General features: G+C 42.3%; 1 protein-coding gene across 1 annotated transcript in view; it reads left to right on the top strand.

The window, feature by feature from the left end:
* The window catches only part of celf4 (CUGBP, Elav-like family member 4), a 1291869-nt gene that overhangs the window by 721564 nt on the left and 551438 nt on the right, over positions 1-18867 (top strand). The gene's annotated exons all lie outside the window — the stretch shown is intronic.

Genomic DNA, 18867 nt, shown 5'->3' with positions numbered 1-18867 from the left:
TGCATGTGGACATGGACTGCTTCAGTATCTGAGGAGTCGTGAATGATGCTGAACATTGTGCAATCATCAGTGAACATCCCCTGACTTCTGACCATATGATGGAAGGAAGGTCATTGATGAAGCAGCTAAAGATGGTTGGGCCTCGGACACTACCCTGAGGAACTCCTGCAGTGATGTCCTGGGACTGAGATGACTGACCTCCAACAACCACAGCCATCTTCCTTTGTGCTAAGAATAACTTCAAACAGTGGAGACTTTTCTCCCTGAATCCTATTGACTCCAGTTTTGCTAGGGGTCTTTGATGCCTTTCTTGGATGAATGGTGCCTTAATGTCAAGTGCAATCACTCTCACCTCACCTCAGGGGTTCAGCTCTTTTCTCCATCATTGGGCATAGGCTGTAATGAGGTCAGGAGCTGAGTGGCCTTGGCAGAACCCAAACTAGGCATCAGTGAGCATATTATTGCTGAGTAAATGTTGCTTAATAGCACTGATGACCCCTTCCATCACTTTTCTGATGATGGAGAGTAGATTAGTGGTGCGATAATTGGTCGGGTTGTATTTGTCCTGCTTTTTGTATACAGGACATACCTGGGCAATTTTCCACATAGCCATGGAGATGCCAGTATTGCAGCTGTACGGGAACAGCTTGGCTACGATTGCAGCAAGTTCTGGAGCACAAATCTTCAGTCCTATTGCCAGAATATTGTCAGGCCCCAATGCCTTTGCAGTATCCAATGCCTTCAGATGGTTCTTGATATCACGTGAAGTGAATTGAATTCACAGAATCACACAGATTCATAGTGCAGAAGAAGCCTTTCGGCCCATGTGCCGACACATGAGAAACACTATTGGGTGAAGACTGGCACCTGTGATGCTGGGGACCTCCAGAGGAAGCCAAGATGGATCATCCACTCGGCACTTCTGGCCGAAGATTGTAGCAAATGCTTCAGCCTTATATTTTGCACTGATGTGCTGGGCTCCCGCATTATTGAGGATGGGGATATTTGTGGAGCCATCTCCTCCAGTGAGTTGCTTAATTGTCTACCACCATTCACAACTGGACTGCAGAGCTTTGATCTGATCTGTTGCTTGTGGGATCACTTAGCTCTGTCTGTCACTTGCTGCTTATGCTATTTGGCATGCAAGTAGTCTTGTGTTATAGCTTCACCAGGTTGACACCTCATTTTTAGAAATGCTTGGTGCTGCTCCTGGCATGCCCTCCTGCACTCTTCATTGAGCCAGTGTTGATCCCCTGGCTTGATGGTAATGATAGAGAGGGGGGTATGCCAGGCCATGAGGTTACAGATTGTACTTGAGTACAATTCTGCTGCTGCTGATCGCCCACAGTGTCTCATGGATGCCCAGCCTTGAGTTGCTAGATCTGTTTGAAATCTATCCCATTTAGCATGGTGGTAGTGCCACACAACATGACGGAGGGTATCCTCAATGGGAAGGTGGGACTTTGTCTCCACAATGACTGTGCAGTGGTCACTCCTACCGATGGAACAATTATGTCATGGACAGATGCATCTGCAGCAGGCAGGTTGGTGAGGATGAGGTCAAGTATGTTTTTCCCTCTTGTTGGTTCCCTCATCACCTGCCACAGACCCAGTCTAGCAGCTATGACATTTAGGACTCGGCCAGCTCGGTCCGTAGTGGTGCTACCGAGCCACTATTTCGACCATGAGTGTAATGAGAATAAAAATCTTTTATCCTTCATGATCGTCAGATTCAATATTATCCTCAAGGTATATTAATGTTTCACTGCTCACTCCCTCTCATGTTGATTAATTGAGAGACAGAAGACAATGTATGTGACTCTCTATGTAATGTGTACATTCTCTAATCTCTTATATTAAGTACCATATAATCCACTATAAATTCTGTGTTCCTGTAATTTTGGCATCTTGACCATCCTCAATTTTAATTGTTCCATCATTGGTGGGCATTCTTTCAGTTGCCTAGGCCATAAGCCCTGCAATTCCCTCCGTACACCTCTCTGCCTCTCTACCTCACTTACCTCCTTTAAAATACTCCTTTAGACTACTCTTTGACCAAACTTTTGGTCATCTGACCTAATATCTCCATACATGGCGTAGAGTCATATTTTGTTTCATAACGGTCTTATGAGTACCTTGGGACCTTTTATTACATTAAAGGCACTATGTAAATATAAGTAGTTGTTGTTATTGTATAGGATCACATTTGACGGTGTGTATTTTTAGACCCTTGTTTTCAGAATTGCCACTCTATCAATCATTTTGATCGCTGTTTTGGGATAAATTGAGATAGATTTTTATCATTGTCAAGGTGTACTTTTTAAGAGATAAAAGGGGTGTGAAAATAGAGAGAGAGGAGTAAAATGTGTTTTTTTTTGTGATGAAACTGCACCCAGATGTGACATGGCCCCGCCCTGAGAAGTTTCCAGAAGTCACTGAATGAAAATAAGCCATTTACAAAACCTTTTCCAGACGCACCAGTGACAAGCCTGAAATTTCAAATATCTTTGAAGAATTCCAACTTTTTTATTGGATTGGTGCTTTAGGCAGCCCTGTGGAGCAGAGTGTCTGTTCATTATCCTGAATATTTCTGGTTTACAGTGAGAACACATTAATGTTTGCCCTGTTAAAGTTACACCGGTATCAGACATGGTCTGGGACAAACGAACATCACACGGTAGTTGTGCAGTTCTGGTCACCACATTACAGGAAGGACGTAATAGCTCTGGAGAGAGTGCAGAGGAGGTTTACAAGAATGTTGCTAGGGTTAGAAAAGTGTAGTTACGAGGAGAGATTGGATAGGTTGGGGTTATTTTCTTTAGAACAAAGAAGGCTGAGAGGTGACTTGATTGAGGTGTACAAAATTACGAAGGGAATAGATAGAGTGGACAGGATAAAATTGTTTCCCTTGATGGAGAATTCTAGAACCAGGGGACATAGATTCAAGATAAATGGCAGAAGGTGTAGGGGGGACATGAGGAAGAACTTTTTTACGCAGAGGGTAGTGGGTGTCTGGAATTCGCTGCCCAAGTTGGTGGTAGAGGCACAAACTTTCAACTCTTTTAAAAAATGCCTGGATCTGCACCTTAAGTGCTGTAAGCTGCAGGGCTATGGGCTGGAAGCAGGAAGGTGGGATTAGAAAGGGCACATGGACAAGATGGGCTGAATGGCCTCCTTCTGTGCTGTAACTTTTCTATGGTTCAATGGCTCTAATTGTACAATTTGAAAAAGACAAACTTCAAAAGGAATAGGAGAACTGCTTAAATAACTTGACTGGGAAGTACTTAAGAAATCACCAGTCAGGACAAATACCTTTAAGAATACATTACAGATCATACAGGGTAAATACATTTCAAGGACTGGTGGGTTAGCACAGCCTAAACAAATGAGACACCAAATTGCTTACCAGGCAGTGACTTTGTTTTAAAAAAAGAAAATTGCAAAAAGCTGATAGGGATAAAGGTAAGGGTAGCCATTTTTAAAATGTCCCTTCCAAACAATGTGAACAAAGTGTATTTAAAAGGCAGAGGGGGGGATCGTAATGAGCATGGCTGTAAAATATAACAATGACACATTCTTTCAGTAGTAACAGGGTTATCAAAGATGAATTGATATTCCTCAAGGATGCAAGCATGAATTGGAGATTGAAGATGAACTAAAAATAATTCCAAGAAATATTCACTGGTAGCATGTCTCCCATCATGGGGGAGGTCTATTATTAAACTTGATGATTTTATCATTGAAATTAGTATTTCAGACAGCCTGCCAGGACCAGGATAAATAAATCCCAGGGGTATACCTGATGGTGTTTAGTGAGATTGAACACAAAAATCTACAAAATGCTTGTGGTCATCAAGAGGAGTTGTTGAAAACAGTATTGAAAACAAATCAACATGACACCTACACTCAAACAGGGTAATAGGGTGATTAGGATAATAACAATAATTGGCAAATAATCAATCACCAGGAACATACTCTAGAATAAAAACAGAATGTGCCGGAAAAACTCAGCAGGTCCGGCAGGATTTGTGGAAAGAGAAACAGAGTTAACGTTTTGAGTCCGTATGACTAGCCTTCAGAGCTGAAGAGAGTTAGAAATGTCATGGATTTTATACTGTGGAAGAAGGAGTGGAGCAGGTGGAGCAAGATAGAAGGTCCGGGATAGGTGGAAACTCGGGAGAGATTGACAAAGCTGTCATGGACACAAGCCAAAGGGAGTGTTAATGGTCGGGTTACAGACTAAAGAAGGTGCTGATCGTAACATAAAGGTTGGATAGCAGAATATGTTAATAACAGAATAAGGATTAGCACTCTCTGAAAGCAAAACATAAGAACAAGTTACAAGAGGCCCAGTGGGGGAAGGGGATTGGGAAAGAAAATAGAAAAAAAAAATGATAAAATGTAGGACAGAGCTCATGGTCTGAAGTTGTTGAACTCAGTGCTAAATCCAGAAGGCTGTAAACTGCCTAATGAAGTGCTGTTCCTCCAGTTTGCTTTGGGATTCACTGGAACATTGCAGCAGGCCAAGGATGGACATGTAAATGGCAAGTGACAAGAAGATTGGGGTCATGCTTGTGGACTGAGTGAAGGTATTCTGCAAACTGGTCACCCAGTCTGTGTTTAGTCTCCCTAATGTAGAAGAGACCGCATTGTGAGCAGTAGACTAAATTAAAGGAGGTGCAAGTGAATCTCTGCTCCACCTGAAAGGAGTGTTTGGGGCCTTGGACGGTGAGGGTGGGAGGAAGTAAAGGGGCAGGCGTTAAGCCTTCTGCGATTGCTTGAAAAGGTGCTATGGGAAGGGGATGAGGAGTGGGGGTGATGGAGGAGTGGACCAAGGTGTCATGAAGTGAATGGTTCCTGAGGAAGACTGACAGGGGAGTGAGGGGAAGATGTGTTTGGTGGTGGCATCATGCTGGAGTTGGAGAAAATGGCGAAGATGGTCTTTTGAATGCAGAGGCTGGTGGGCTGAAAAGGGAGGACAAGGTGAACCCTATCATGGGCTTGGGGGAGAGGGGAAGGAGTGGGAGATGGTTTGGACCCGGTGAAGGCTTTGTCAACCACCGTGGGTTGTGGGGGGACCTTGGCTCAGGAAAAAGGAAGACATGTCAGAAGAGCCATTTTGGAAGGTAGTAACATTGAAACAGATGCGACAGAGGCAGAGAAATTGAAAGAATAGGATGGTGTCCTTACAGGAAGCAGGGTGTGAGGAGCTATAGTCGACATAGCTGTGGGAGTCGGTGGGCATGTAATGAATATTGGTCAACAGTCTATCGCCAGAAATAGAGGTAAAGGATGGAAATTGGAAGCAAAATCGATAGATTTTTCTGGATCCAGATGAGAGCTTGAAGCGGCACCGATACAGTCATCGATGTACCAGAAAAAGAGTTGTGGGAGGAGGCCTGAGTAGGGCTGGAAACAAGGAATGTTCCTCATACCCCACAGAAAGACGAGCATAACTGGGGCCCATGCAGGTACACATAGCCAAACCTTTTATTTGGAGGAAGTGAGACAAGTTAATGGAGAAATTGTTCAGTGAGAGAACAAGTTCAGCTAGGCGGAGCAGAGTGGTGGTGGATGGAGATTGTTCAGGCCTCTGTTCAAGAAAGAAGTGGGGAGCCTGGTGGAGGATGGAGGTGTAGAGGGATTGGACATCCATAGTGAAGAGGAGGCATTTAGGGCTAGGAAACTGGAAATCGTTGGTATGATGTAGGGCATAAGAGGAATAACAGATGTAATTGGGAAGAAACTGGAAAAGTGGGGAAAGAATGGAGTCAAGATAGGAAGAAATGAGTTCAGTGGAGCAGGAACAGGCTGAAATGATGGGTCTACCAGGACAGCCTTGTTTGTGGGTTTTGGGAAGGAGGTAGAAGCGGGCTGTCTGGGGTTGGGAGACTGAGGTTGGAAGCTGTGGAGAGAATACCTCCAGAGGAGTTGAGGTCAGCGATAGTCCTGGAAATAATGGCTTGATGTTTGTTGGTGGGGTCATGGTCCAGGTGGAAGTGAGAAGAAGTGTCTGAGAGTTTGCGCTCAGTCTCTGGAGGTACAGGTCCATACGACAGACAACAGCGGCACCTGCTTATACCACAGAATTACCCATTTGAAAATAATCTCATAAATTATACTTAGCATGGTCCCAAAAGAAGAGACCTATTCCTAAATAGCCTCCTTAACTTCTTTGAGGAGATGACACCCCAAGGTAACTTCTGAAATGTTTTGGTAAGATTTCACATGAAAGGTCACACATTAGCTTAAGGCAGTAGGTATCCTAATTAAAATGTACATGTGGATATTCTAAGGAATTGCCTGAGAGATAAAGCAGTGGTTAAGAAATTGATGTGCGTGTAATGAGAATGGAAAGCCCATGATTCAGTGTTGGACTCTTCACTGTTCCTGGTAAACGTTAGTGACCTGGATTCAGAAACAAAATGCAGTTTGGTAAAACTTGCAAATGATACTAATCTAGAATGAACAAACAAGCTTGGTGAGCCAACAATGGATCTGCAAATCATAGAAAAAGAAAATCTGAAATGGGTGGAACAATGACAGAAGATGTTCAACTTGAGCAAGAGCAAGGTATTATACAATGGAATAAAGAATGAGATGTGCACCCGCTTGGGCATAGGCTGAAGGATGTCTGGGAGAGTGGACTTGAAAGTTACCACACATACTGTCAATGTAGAGCAGTAATTTTAAAAAAATAGCAAGATATTTCCTGGTGGGAAAGGCAATTTGGCACATCTTAGTTCATCCTTCCAGGAAGATCTAAACATCTACCAATTATAACATCTAAATACTCCTTAAGTAAATTTTGTCCCCATTTCTCCATTTAGGAGTTCATTCCATGCATTTACATATGTTTTAATACAACCTCATTTGTAAGTTTTCAAGAGCACTGAAAAGTTATGTCTGGAACTGCACAATACCCAGTCTGAGACTTGTAACTGAAATTAACTGGTATACCTGTCCTGGAGTGGATGACAAAAGGAAAATTGCTTCTACTCCCTAGCACCAAGATCCCTTACTTTGCTGAACTCGAAATCCACCAGAAATTTAAATGGCTGGGATGTGGAATGTATGGGAGATTAATTTGCAATGGTTTGGTGATCAACAAAGCTTTCCAATTAATTTCTGAGATACTCCATTCTCTATTTTTCAATGCACATCTGGCCATGATAAACACAGGCAACAAACATTGAAGTTCATGTCAAAAATCAATATTTTGTTCTGTTAATTTTGATTTGTTATGTGGAAGTCCTGCTGTTCATTTTATTTTTCAGAGATACACACCTAAAAAGTACTTTATAAATACTTACAATCAGTAGTTATAATTGTTGTGTAATTCTTGACAGGCCAGCCAAATGCAGAGAGTGTTGAGTTTACAATAAAGATTCCACAATGCCCTAGTAGGCAAAGGTCTGTACTACACCAACCAGAAGACACCAATTTGATTTGCAGTTTGTGCTAAGTTAGATGTTTTCAATCATGACAGCAATTGGATTGGCTTCAACGTCCCTGGGCGAATGTACGTAGGGACGGTATCAACCAGTGTTACTTTTCCTTTTCACTGTTAGATGAATCTGTGTACTGACATTGGATGAGGGCAGGCTCACATTCAACAATGATGCCTGGAATAGTCATTGTCTCACCTCACATATGAAGAATGGGTAATTGCGTGAGGTGCCAAAGGACTAGAACTCTAGGGTGTGTGGGAAGTTGTGGTGATGTCACTGGACTACTAATCCAGAGGCCCCAGCTAATGGCTCTGGGGACATGGGTTCAAATCCCACCATGACAGCCTGTAGAATTTAAGTTCAATTAATTTTTTTAAAATCTGGAATTAAAGACTTGCTTCAGTAACCATAAAACTATCATTGATTGTCATTTAAAAAAAAACATCTGTTTCATTAATGTCCTTTAGGGAAGGAAATCTGCCTTCCTTACCTGGTCTGGCCTACATGAGGCTCCAGACCCATAGCAATGTGGTTGTTTCTTAACTGCTCTCAAAAGGGCAATTAAGAATGGGCAACAAATGCTGGACTTTCCAGCAACGCCCACATCCCACGAACAATTTTTTTTAAAAACTCCCATGGTGATACAAATTCAGTACCTTCGACAGAGGAGTAGAGAGCATTCACAAAGCTCTAAGAAATTAGTCGATCCTGGGCAAGCATTTTATCTGAATATTTTTTTAAAATGAAAAGTTGAAATATATTAAAACAGTGTGAGAAAAAAAAAGAGATTTTGTCTTAATGACTATTTAATGAGGCTTTTCCTACTCGCCCTGCATTACTGGAACTGACTGCTTCAAGTGCAGCTATAATAAATGAAGCAAATGAACCCTGGGAAGGTTGCCATAAGGGACATACAGCACATCTTCCAAGACAGACAGCTCCAAACTTGTTGGGCAAAATAAGGAGACTATTATATCTGTAAATTTAACTTTTTCAAGACTAGAGCAAGAGGTTTGTATTGTGGCCACTGTAAAATGTACCCTAATCTCCAATATCCCAATCATAGAGCAGAGCGAGATTGTAATCAATTTTCATTGCTTTATTTATGTTAACATTCACTTGTAATTGGTATTGCTTACCCAATATTAATTCTGTAACATTTGCTTGGTTAATGTTTCTGTGTTCTTTAGTTTGTAAATAAATAGTGTAATGATCTTAGCCAGTAACTGTGATATTTTGTTTTCTGAGGAGGCTGAAGGTCACCCCTGATTTTGCTGCCTTGCCAGGGGTGAGAGTGGGTCATGAAATCAATGCTCATCTCATAGTGCATGGCATTTTGTGGTGAAGAGAAATAACAGGCAAATGGAAGCCTCAGAGTAATATGGTAAATGTACTCATTAGGTCCCACATCAAACTTCGCGTTCTTCGGGCCAAGTTTATTCCTATACTCACATCAGCTATTTAAAATAAAGGCAAGACAAACTCATTAAAAAAGATGACTAACCTGCTGCAATGGGATTCTCAAGATTAGCTTTGTGTTACAAATATTAATGATGTCACGTTTCTCACTCCTTGCCATTAGCTCCTATTATTGTGTAGGGTACCATTTCTGCACAGGAACATTGTTTTCTCAAAAATCCATCCCCCATTAGTTGTGTCAGAGGACTGGTGTGTTGCTTTGATCAGAAAGAGATCAGCCAGGCAACTATAGGCCAGTATTGTGAGCTTCAGTATGACATAAACAAATATAGATGCCGTTATACGAGATAAAGTAATATTCACTCGAAAGACATATGTTAATTAAGTAAATAACTATTTCCTCTCAGGAAAGGAGCGTACTTTCCTAGCCTGGGATCCGACAGGCAGCCAGCATTTATTTCCCATCCCAAATTGTCCACGAGAAGGTAATGGTGAGCTGACTTCTTGAACCGTTACAGTCCGTCAGGTATCGGTAAACCTATAGTGCTGTTAGGAAGGGAATTCTGGATTTCCACCCAGTGACAGTGAAGAAACGGCGATATGCCTGATGAGTGCAGCTCCAACAACACTCAAGAAGCTCAACAACCATCTAGGACAACGCAGCCTGCCTCTTTGGCACCCCATGCACCACCTTCAACATTCACTCCCTCCACCATCAACGCACTGTTGCGGCAGTGTGTACCATCTACAAGATGCACTGCAGGAATTCACCAAGGATCCTTTGACAATACCTTCCAAACCTGCAACCTCTATCACCTCAAAGGACAAGGAAAGCAGATGCAAGGAAAAGTAGCTCCTGCAAGTTCCCCTCCAAGCCACACACCATCCTGACCTGGAATTATATCACTGTTCCTTCATGGTCACTGGGTCAAAATCTTGGAAATCTCTTCCCAACAGCACTGTGGGTGTACCTACATCACATGGCGTGCAGCAGTTCAAGAAGGCAGCTCACCATTACCTTCTCAAGGGCAATTAGGGATGGACAATAAATGCTGGCCTAGCCAGCAATACCCACACCTCGTGAAAGAATAAACAAAGTATATAGTTCCAAGTCAAGATGGTGTGTGGCTTGGAGGGGGACTTGCAGGTGGTGGTGTTTCCTGCCACCCTTGTCCTTCTAGGTGGTAGGGGTTGCAAATTTGGAAGGCCCTGTCAAATGAATCTTGGTGAGTTGCAGTGCATTTTGTATATGGTACACACTGCTGCTATTGTGTGTCGGTGGTGAAGGGAGTGAATGTTTAAGGTGGTGAATGGGATGCAAATCAAGCCGGCAGCTTTGTCCTGGATGGCGTCGAGCTTCTTGAATGTTGTGGGAGCTGTACTCATCCAGGCAAGTGGAGCGAATTCCATGACGCTCCTGACTTGTGCCTTGTAGATGGTGGATAAGCTTTGGAGAGTCAGGAGATGAGTCACTCACTGCAGGAAGCTGTTCCAGCGGGGCAAGCAAATAGGAATATAGTGGTACTAGGGGACAGTATAGTGAGGGGGATTGACACTGTTCTCCGCTGCAAAGAGCGAGAGTCCAGACTGCTGTGTTGCCTGCCCGGTGCCTGGGTTCAGGACATCTGCTCAGGGCTGGAGAGGAACTTGAAGTGGGAGGGGGAGGATCCAATTGTTGTGATCCACGTAGGTACCAACAACATAGGTAGAACTAGGAAAGAGGTTCTGTATAGTCAGTATGAGGAACTAGGCACCAAATTAAGAAGCAGGACTTCAAAGGTAATAGTCTTTGGATTATTACCTGAGCCGCTTTCAAATAGGCATAGGGCAAATAAGATTAGAGAGATGAATGTGTGGCTGAAATACTGGTATGGGAGAAGTGGGTTCCAGTTTGTGGGGCACTGGCATTAGTACTGGGGGAAGCGGGGGCTGTACCATTGGGATGGTCTACACCTGAATCATACTGGGACCAGTGTTCTAGCGAGCCGCATAGTTAGAGAAGTAGAGACTGCTTTAAACTAAACAAGGGGGGGTGAGGTGTCAAGCTTGGGTAGATGTTGCAAATCATGGGGTGGAGTCAAAACAGGATAGCAAAATAGTAATATGGAAAATGAGGGTCAGAGGATGGCAGAGAGAAAAACTCTAAGAATGCACCAACAGTCAAGACTAGATGTTACAAAGATAACAAAAAGGCAAAACTAAAGGCTCTGTATCTCATTGTTCATAGCATTCCTAACAAAGTAAATTAATTGATAGTGGACATTGAAGTAAATGAATATGACCTGATAGCCATTGCAGAGGTATGGCTGCAGGATGACAAGGATTAGGTCCTGAATATTGAAGGGCATATGATATTCAAGAAGAATAGGTAAATGTGGAGGGGTAGCACTGTTAATCAAAGATGGCATTAGTGCAGTAGTTAGAGATGACCTTGGTTCAGGAGATCAGGATATAGAATCGGTTTGGGTGGAGATGAGGAATAGTAGGGAAAAGAAGTCATTAGTGGGAGTGGTCTACAGTCCCCCTAACAGTAACTGCAATGTAGGACAAAGTGTAAAAGAAGAAATATTGGGTGCCTGTGATAAAGGGACAGCAATAATCATGGGTGATTTTAATCTACATATAAACTGAAAAAAATCAGATTGGCAGTAGTAGCCTGCATGAGGAGCTCATAGAATGTTTTCAAGATAGTTCCTTAGAGAAGCACAACCAGAGAGCAGATTATATTAGACTTGGTATCGTATAATGCAGCAGTATTAATTAATGACCTCAGAGTAAAGGCATCCCTAGGTATCAATGAGCACAATATTTTACATCCAGTTTGAAAGGGAGAAAAGTGGGTCTAAGACTAATATTTTAAACTTAAGTAAGAGCAACTATGTGGGCCTGAAAGCTGAGCAAGTTGAAGTGAACTGGAATACTAGGCTAGAGGATAGATGACCATTGGGAGACATTTAAGATAATATTTCAGAATATTCAGAATAGGTATATTCCTATTATAAAGAAATATTCTAAGGGGAGGACCCACCATCCTTGGTTAATTAAAGGAGTTAAGGAAAGCATCAAACTTAAGGAAAAAGCATGTAACTGTGCAAAGAGTGGCAGGTCAGATGATTGGTCAGAATATAAAGAATGACAGAGAATAATTAAAATGTCAATCAGGAGAAAGAAATTAAGTATGAGAGGAAGCTAGCCAGGAATGTAAAAATGGATAGCAAGAGTTTCTACAGGTATTTAAAAAGGAAAAGAGTAAGTAAAGTGAGTGTTGGTCCTCTAGAGAGTGAGAATGGGAAGTTAACAGTAGATAATAAGGAAATGCAGATGAAATGAACAAATAATTTGATTCTGTCTTCACTACAGGAGATATAAAAAAAAATTCAGTGATAGGCGTAAATCAGTGGGTGGAAGGGAAAGGAGAACTTGGTGAAATTACAATCACTAGGGAAGCCTTACTGAGCAAACTGATGGACCTGTGAGCTGACAAGTCTTCATATCCTGATGGATTTCAACCTCGGGTCTTAAAAGAGTTAGCTAATGAGGTAGTGGATGTGTTGGTGTTAATTTTCCAAAATCCACTAGATTCTGGAAAGTTCCATCAGACTGGAAAGTAGCAAATATAACCCACCTATTCAAGAAGGTAGGGAGGCAGAAAACAGGAAATTATAGGCCAATTAGCTTGACATCTGTTGTTGGGAAGGTGTTAGAATCGATCATTAAGGAAGTTATAGCTGGGCACTTAGAAAAACTCAAGGTAATTGGGAAGAGTCAGCATAGTTTTGTGAAAGGGAAATCCTATTTAACAAATTTATTGGAGTTTTTTGAAGGAGTAACTCGCACCGGAGATAAAGGGGAGCCTGTAGACATGCTGTACTTGGATTTCCAGAAGATATTTGATAAGGTGCCACATCAAAGGTTATTGCAGAGAATAAAAGCTCATGGCGTAGGGGCAAACATATCAGAATGGATAGAAGATTGGCTGGCAGCAAACAGAGAGTATGCATAATGGGTCTTTTTCTGACTGGCAGGATGTGACGAGTGGAGCAGGGGTCTGTCCTGGGGCCTTAACTTTTTGCAATTTATATCAATGACTTAGATGAGGGGAGTGAAGACATGGTAGCTAAATTTGCAGATGACGCAAAAGTAGGTAGAAAAGTATGTTGTGAAGAGAACATAAGGAGGTTGCAGACGGATTTAGATAGGTTGAATGAGTGGGAAGAAATCTGGCAGATGGAGTATAATGTGAATTTGTTCACTTTGGCAGGAAGAATAAAAAAGCAGAGTATTACTTAAATGGAGAACAACTGCAGAATTTCAAGGTGCAGAGGGATCTAGGTGTTCTCATGCATGAGTCACAAAAAGTTAGTTTGCAGGTACAGAAAGTAATTAAGAAGGCTATCCTTTATTATGAGTGGAAGTGAACATAAAAGTAAGGATGTTGTGCTTCAGTTATACAGATCATTGGTGAGGTCACATCTCAAATACTGTGTGCAGTTTTGGTCTTACTTAAGAAAGAATGTAAATGCATTGGAGGCAGTTCAGAGGAGGTTTATTAGATTGATACTTGGAATGAGTGGGTTGTCTTATGAGGAAAGGTCGGACAAGCTGGGTTTGTTTCCACAGGAGTTTAGAAGAGTGAGGGGTGATTTGATTGAAGTATATAAGATCTTGAATGGTCTTGACAAGGTGGATGTTGAAAGGATGTTTCCTCTTGTGGGTAAGTCCATAACTAGGGGACACAGTTTTAAAATTGGGGTTTACACTTTTAGGACAGAGATGAGAAGAACTTTTTCTCTGAGGGTTGTGTGATTTTGGAATTCACTGCCTCAGAAGGCGGTGGAGGCTGGGTCATTGAATATCTTTAAGGCAGAGGTAGATAGATTCTTGTTAGGCAAGGGAATCAAAGGTTATCAGGGGTAGATGGGAATGTGGAATTAGAAATACAAACAGATCAACAGTGATTTTATTGAATGGCGGAGCAAGCTCGAGGGGCTGAATGGTCTACTCCTGCTCCTATTGTGTACATTTGTATGTTCATATCCCACCAGCTTCCAGTGGGTGATGTTTCCCATCTGCTCAGAAGAACAAGCTAAAAGCAAAGAATTTAGGAAGAAAGCAGGGCATCAGCGAATTAGTCTCCCGAACAATTCTAACTGCTTGCTCCTTTTCTGCCAGATAGACAGCGATTAAATTACTTCTATTCTATCTGAGAGCAAGGAGACTGAATTAATGCAGATAATTTAAATCACATGATTGCAGGAGAACCTTGGCTTAAAGCCCTTACCCCCAGTTTCTCCAATGGTCACCATTTAAACAGAAATATGGTGAAAGAAAATTAGTCGATGTAAGCTTAATTTCCTGCATGTGTGCAAAATTTAACATATTGATTAACATTTTTTACACATCCATATGGCTTATTTAAGATAGGAAAATAATAAAAGTTTAACACAGATGATATTCATTTTTTCCACCTTTTTTTGCATTGGTTAAAATCAGGGATATCAAATACATTGATTCTCCTTTAAGCAATTACTCTGCTAAATAACTAATAAGTCCATACAGTTAGCACACACTCTCCCTCATAGCATCATACATTGGGCCCTATTTTAACTCTGTGTTAGAGGCTGGATTTTGAATGGAGTAAAATCGGGCCCACAGTGTCAATGTGACCTTTTGTTGATGATGACTGGATTATTAGAGGCCTCAAGTCCTTTGGGGCACTTCTCAGTGACTGATGAGGATAATGTTGGAAACCCTGGTTGGAATCTTGTTGTAGGGTCAAGTGCATCAACAGCAGGACCGGAAGCACGCGGGACTTCTGCTCGTAAGCGGGATGGCTGGCCGCACACAATCATGCAGCAGCCAACCAATTAGATATTCATGGGGGAGGTGCCCGGCCAGTTGTGCGGTGGTGGCGGGCAAGAAAACAACAACCCTGCCATTATGTCACAGGGGAAAAAGTTCTGGGTGCCACATTTAAAGGACAGGCGTTCACACCCTGCAATCCAGCAGTACAAGTCTGGCTGTGTGAGTTGACACCTTGAGACTACAGCTGCTGCCACCACCTGCTCATCCTTCCCTTCCAATCGCACAGATAACCTCAACTGCTGCTCCTCCCTCAGTCACCTCTGACCTTCCCTCCATCAGAATCGGCCCTCACTCATCACCCTTGTCCTTCCTTCATTGACCCTCAAGCTACCCACCATCACTCTTCTCAACTTTCATTCACCCCAGAGATTCCTCTGTCACCATTGACCTGCAACACCACCCGCGCCTCGGCCACCCACAACCCCCACCCCTGCCACCCACCTGGAATCTTGGACCTACCCTCATCATAACCCTCTGCATGAGCCTTAACATGCCCTCTGTTACCCTCAACTCTCAGGACCTCACTATTTATCTTCCCTCTACAACCCTGGATCTCCCCAAAATCATGCTTGACCCCCTGCTTGCAAATATTGACCTTCCCTGTGCAGTCCACCTTCTTCCATCTATCCCCCATCTACCTTCCTAGTCCATCATTACCCACCTTCCCTCCGTTGCCCTGCCAAGCCCCGATCCCCCTGCACAGTCTCTCTTCCTCTGCCCCTCCCTCCCTCCCTCGGTCAGCCATATCCCGATTCCCTTCCACTGCTACGATCCAATCTCAATGCATCAAGTCCCCTTCTCCCGTCATCAAACAAAGCTCCCCATGAAAGAAAAGCAGCTCCTACTCAATCCAAATCCACCAGGAAGACATCCTCATCTATTGCACGTCACCTTTAGCTGAAGGCTCATGTTTTTTGTTCGCTGCAGAGTTAATTACAAAGGTCCAATTTAATCTGGCGAAATGGTGTTTTAATGAGAGTGCATGACATGCCAGTGCATTAAAAGTAAGTTCCCGCCACTTGCCGTCGGGAAGATCAGCCCGTCTTCAGTCCGCCTCAACCTTAATTCCCTACTGTCAACCCGCTGTCGGGCACCTGACATTTCACGTTCCGCACAATTCTGTGCACCTACCTACCTCATTTCCTACTGCCTGTAGCAGCACAAAATTCCAGCCCATGAGTTTCCTCAAACTGATCAGAACATGGCAGGGTTAGGTTGCACTCAATTCAGTAGCAGTAACTGCTGTGTGGTTAGGCAGTTTTCCTGTTTCCTGCTTAACTTGCATTCTGTTTTCATATTGCAAGACAATGGCACATGGTGAAGAGTAATTACAACCTATCAAAGGCCATGTTAGACCAGTCAGCGATGGAAACATGCATATCTCAAAGTTGTTATCACAGCAAATGTTATAAGCAAAACAATTGATGCACAGATATCTGGCTACGATACTGGGCCAGAAGATCCAAGTTATATTGTTTCTATTTAATTTTCTATATGGGGTGGAGAGAGCTCTGTATATGCATCCAAGTTGCATAATAAACAAAACAATGGCTATTAACCTTCATTTCACACCTATTGTCTTTGAGTTCTGCACTCCCCTTTTTTAAAATGTGTTTTAACAGCAAAGTTCACTGGTATAATTTTACAGAAGAAAGCATGAACTGAGTGGTCAGCCCATCTTCAGTCCATCTCAACCTTAATTCCCTACTGTCAACCCGCTGTCGGGAACCTGATCCAATTGCAAACATTATCTGAATAGATTTCCATAATATGGAGAACTGTAGATACCTGGGAATGAGAGGGAATTGATGGTTAATACCTATCTGAAGCCTAAGATGGTGCAATAGTCTTCAACCATTTCCATGGAATTAATATGTTTATATACGCAGAGTAGAGCTGGGTCTTTCTATAGTCCAAAAATGATGAATGTTTGTGACCACTACAGCTGTTAACAGATGTTCACCTTCATACTGAATATGTAATGATCGTGATATTACTGTTTTTGCCAAGTGATAATCAACAGTTGATAATTGGGAAATAGCATATTATTTAAAAAGGTATAAATCTGAAAAAGAAAAACTCAAAGAATTAAGTGAATTTTGTTGTCAGGAATTTGTGATTTGCAGATGAGAACTCCCAATAGCGTAGCTCCTTTAATATTCCATTTCTAATGCTCCTTGCAACTTGGAAAGATTTTATTGTTGCTCTTGAGTTTAATATTTTTTCTACTCTTAAGCTAAAAAGCAGCAAATATTTTAATGAAGAAAGTGGCAAAATCTAAAACAAGACTTTGTTTTATTTTATTGGTTGTTTTTTGTGACAAGTTAAATGTTTTCTTTTAGTAGCAGCTTTACTCTTGTGATTATATTCCAATTACAGTCATTCTTTAAACATGAACAGACTGCCAACAAAGAATGTCATATAACTGTGTACAGATGATGTCAGCCATGAACATTCTCCTGACATTCAGGCTTTAAACTATTTCTGAAACTCTGTTCAAATAATTCAAGGTTGGGTAAGCCTGTCAAATCTGATGGGATCTGGGCACTCATATCCAAATAGCCCTGTTTCTTTCTTTTTGCAGCTGGCTGCTCATACATAGGCTCACTGCAGATCGTTATATTTCATCACTGTAACTGAATCTTGGAAACACAATGCAAAAATGATTGAAAAATCCCTAAGTCTAAGCCTTTTTAATTTTCCAGCCTGGTAACATTGACTTAGTAATGGTACAGTAGGCTCGATTTCTCCCTTTCTTGCTCTCTCTGTCTCTTTCTCTGACTCTCTCAGTCTCTGTCTGTCTCACTGTCTGACTTTTTCTCACTCTGCATATTCCTCTCTCTTTCTGTACCTGTCTCTCTTTCCCACTCTCTTTCTCCCAGTTTAGTCTTGTCCAGTAACACCTTTCCAAAAAGCAATTTCAAATGCTGGACATATACTGCAAGCCCATCTGTATCTGAAAAGGAAATCGGTTTGGTTTGGGCATCCTTCCATCTACAAAAGATGATGGACACGTGGTAAACAAATCCATTTCAGATGGGGTATCTTCATATGGCGCATCTTTGCTGATGGCTGAAGAGGCCAATCCTTGAGAAGCAAGTTCTATCACAAGTGTTGCACATGAAGCTATGTGGGTTGTTGTTTTCGACATTGGCGCCTGTTGCCAAGCCGCTGTTGTTGCTGGCCATTGCGGTGGTGCACGCCAGCCCACAGGAAGTATTGCCATTTCCCTCTGTCGTCAGCCAGTGACTCCCAGCACAATAATTGATGATTAAGACCTTCATGTCACGCTTGCACGCATCCTTGAAAAGGAGCTGTTGGCATCCTACTGATTGTTTAGCTTTGCCTACCTCACCATACAGAAAGTTATTGAGTATGCGATTGCCTTCCATTCTATGGACATGCCCAAGCCATCAAAGCCGCCTCTGTTCGATGAGTGCTAACAAACCTTGGAGCTCTGCCTTTGAGGGGACTGCCACATTCATGATTGTGTCCTGCCAGGATATACCCATAATGCACTGCAGACAGTGAAGATGGAAATTATTGAACTGCTTTTCCAGGTAGCTGTAAGTCACCTATGTTTCTAAGGTTCTAAGAACACAGGTCTTATCTGAAGGGGAAGACAGGTCAGCATATCAGCCCTTCAGTAGAACCCCAGATAATATTCTGATGGAGGATCTGCAATTAATGTATTAACCAGCCATTGCTCTTTCAGGTGCTGATAGACATGAATATTTCAGATTTCCAGCCTTCATCACTTTTCTTTTCATCTTTTTTGTCTTCCTCCACATTTTGTCAGCACCACCCCCATCCCTCCCCACCCCAGCTCCGCAATCACCAAAGTAAAAGTTGGCAGCTTGGGACTTTATTGGTTCATTGGTTAAACCAAAGAAATTGAAGAAAGGCCAGAAGTGAAAATTTCATTTGCAAAGATAAAAGTAAATTGTAAAACCCTCAGCTGCTTCAAGTGCTGATTGAGCTAGGTTTCTTTGACCCTGATTGCATTTTGAAAAGAGTTTGATTGCAGTGCAGTAGTCGTAGTACCTCTGTGGGACGGGCAGAGAAAATTCCTTTTGATTAGCTTCTTCTAGCTAGGTAGCTGTGACACGTCTTTGAATATGGATGAAGACAA

Source organism: Cetorhinus maximus, chromosome 1 (genome assembly GCF_964194155.1).
Source record: "Cetorhinus maximus chromosome 1, sCetMax3.hap1.1, whole genome shotgun sequence".
NCBI lineage: Eukaryota > Metazoa > Chordata > Chondrichthyes > Lamniformes > Cetorhinidae > Cetorhinus > Cetorhinus maximus.
Note: the sequence above shows the minus strand (reverse complement) of the source record. Positions and strands in the feature narration are given on the sequence as shown.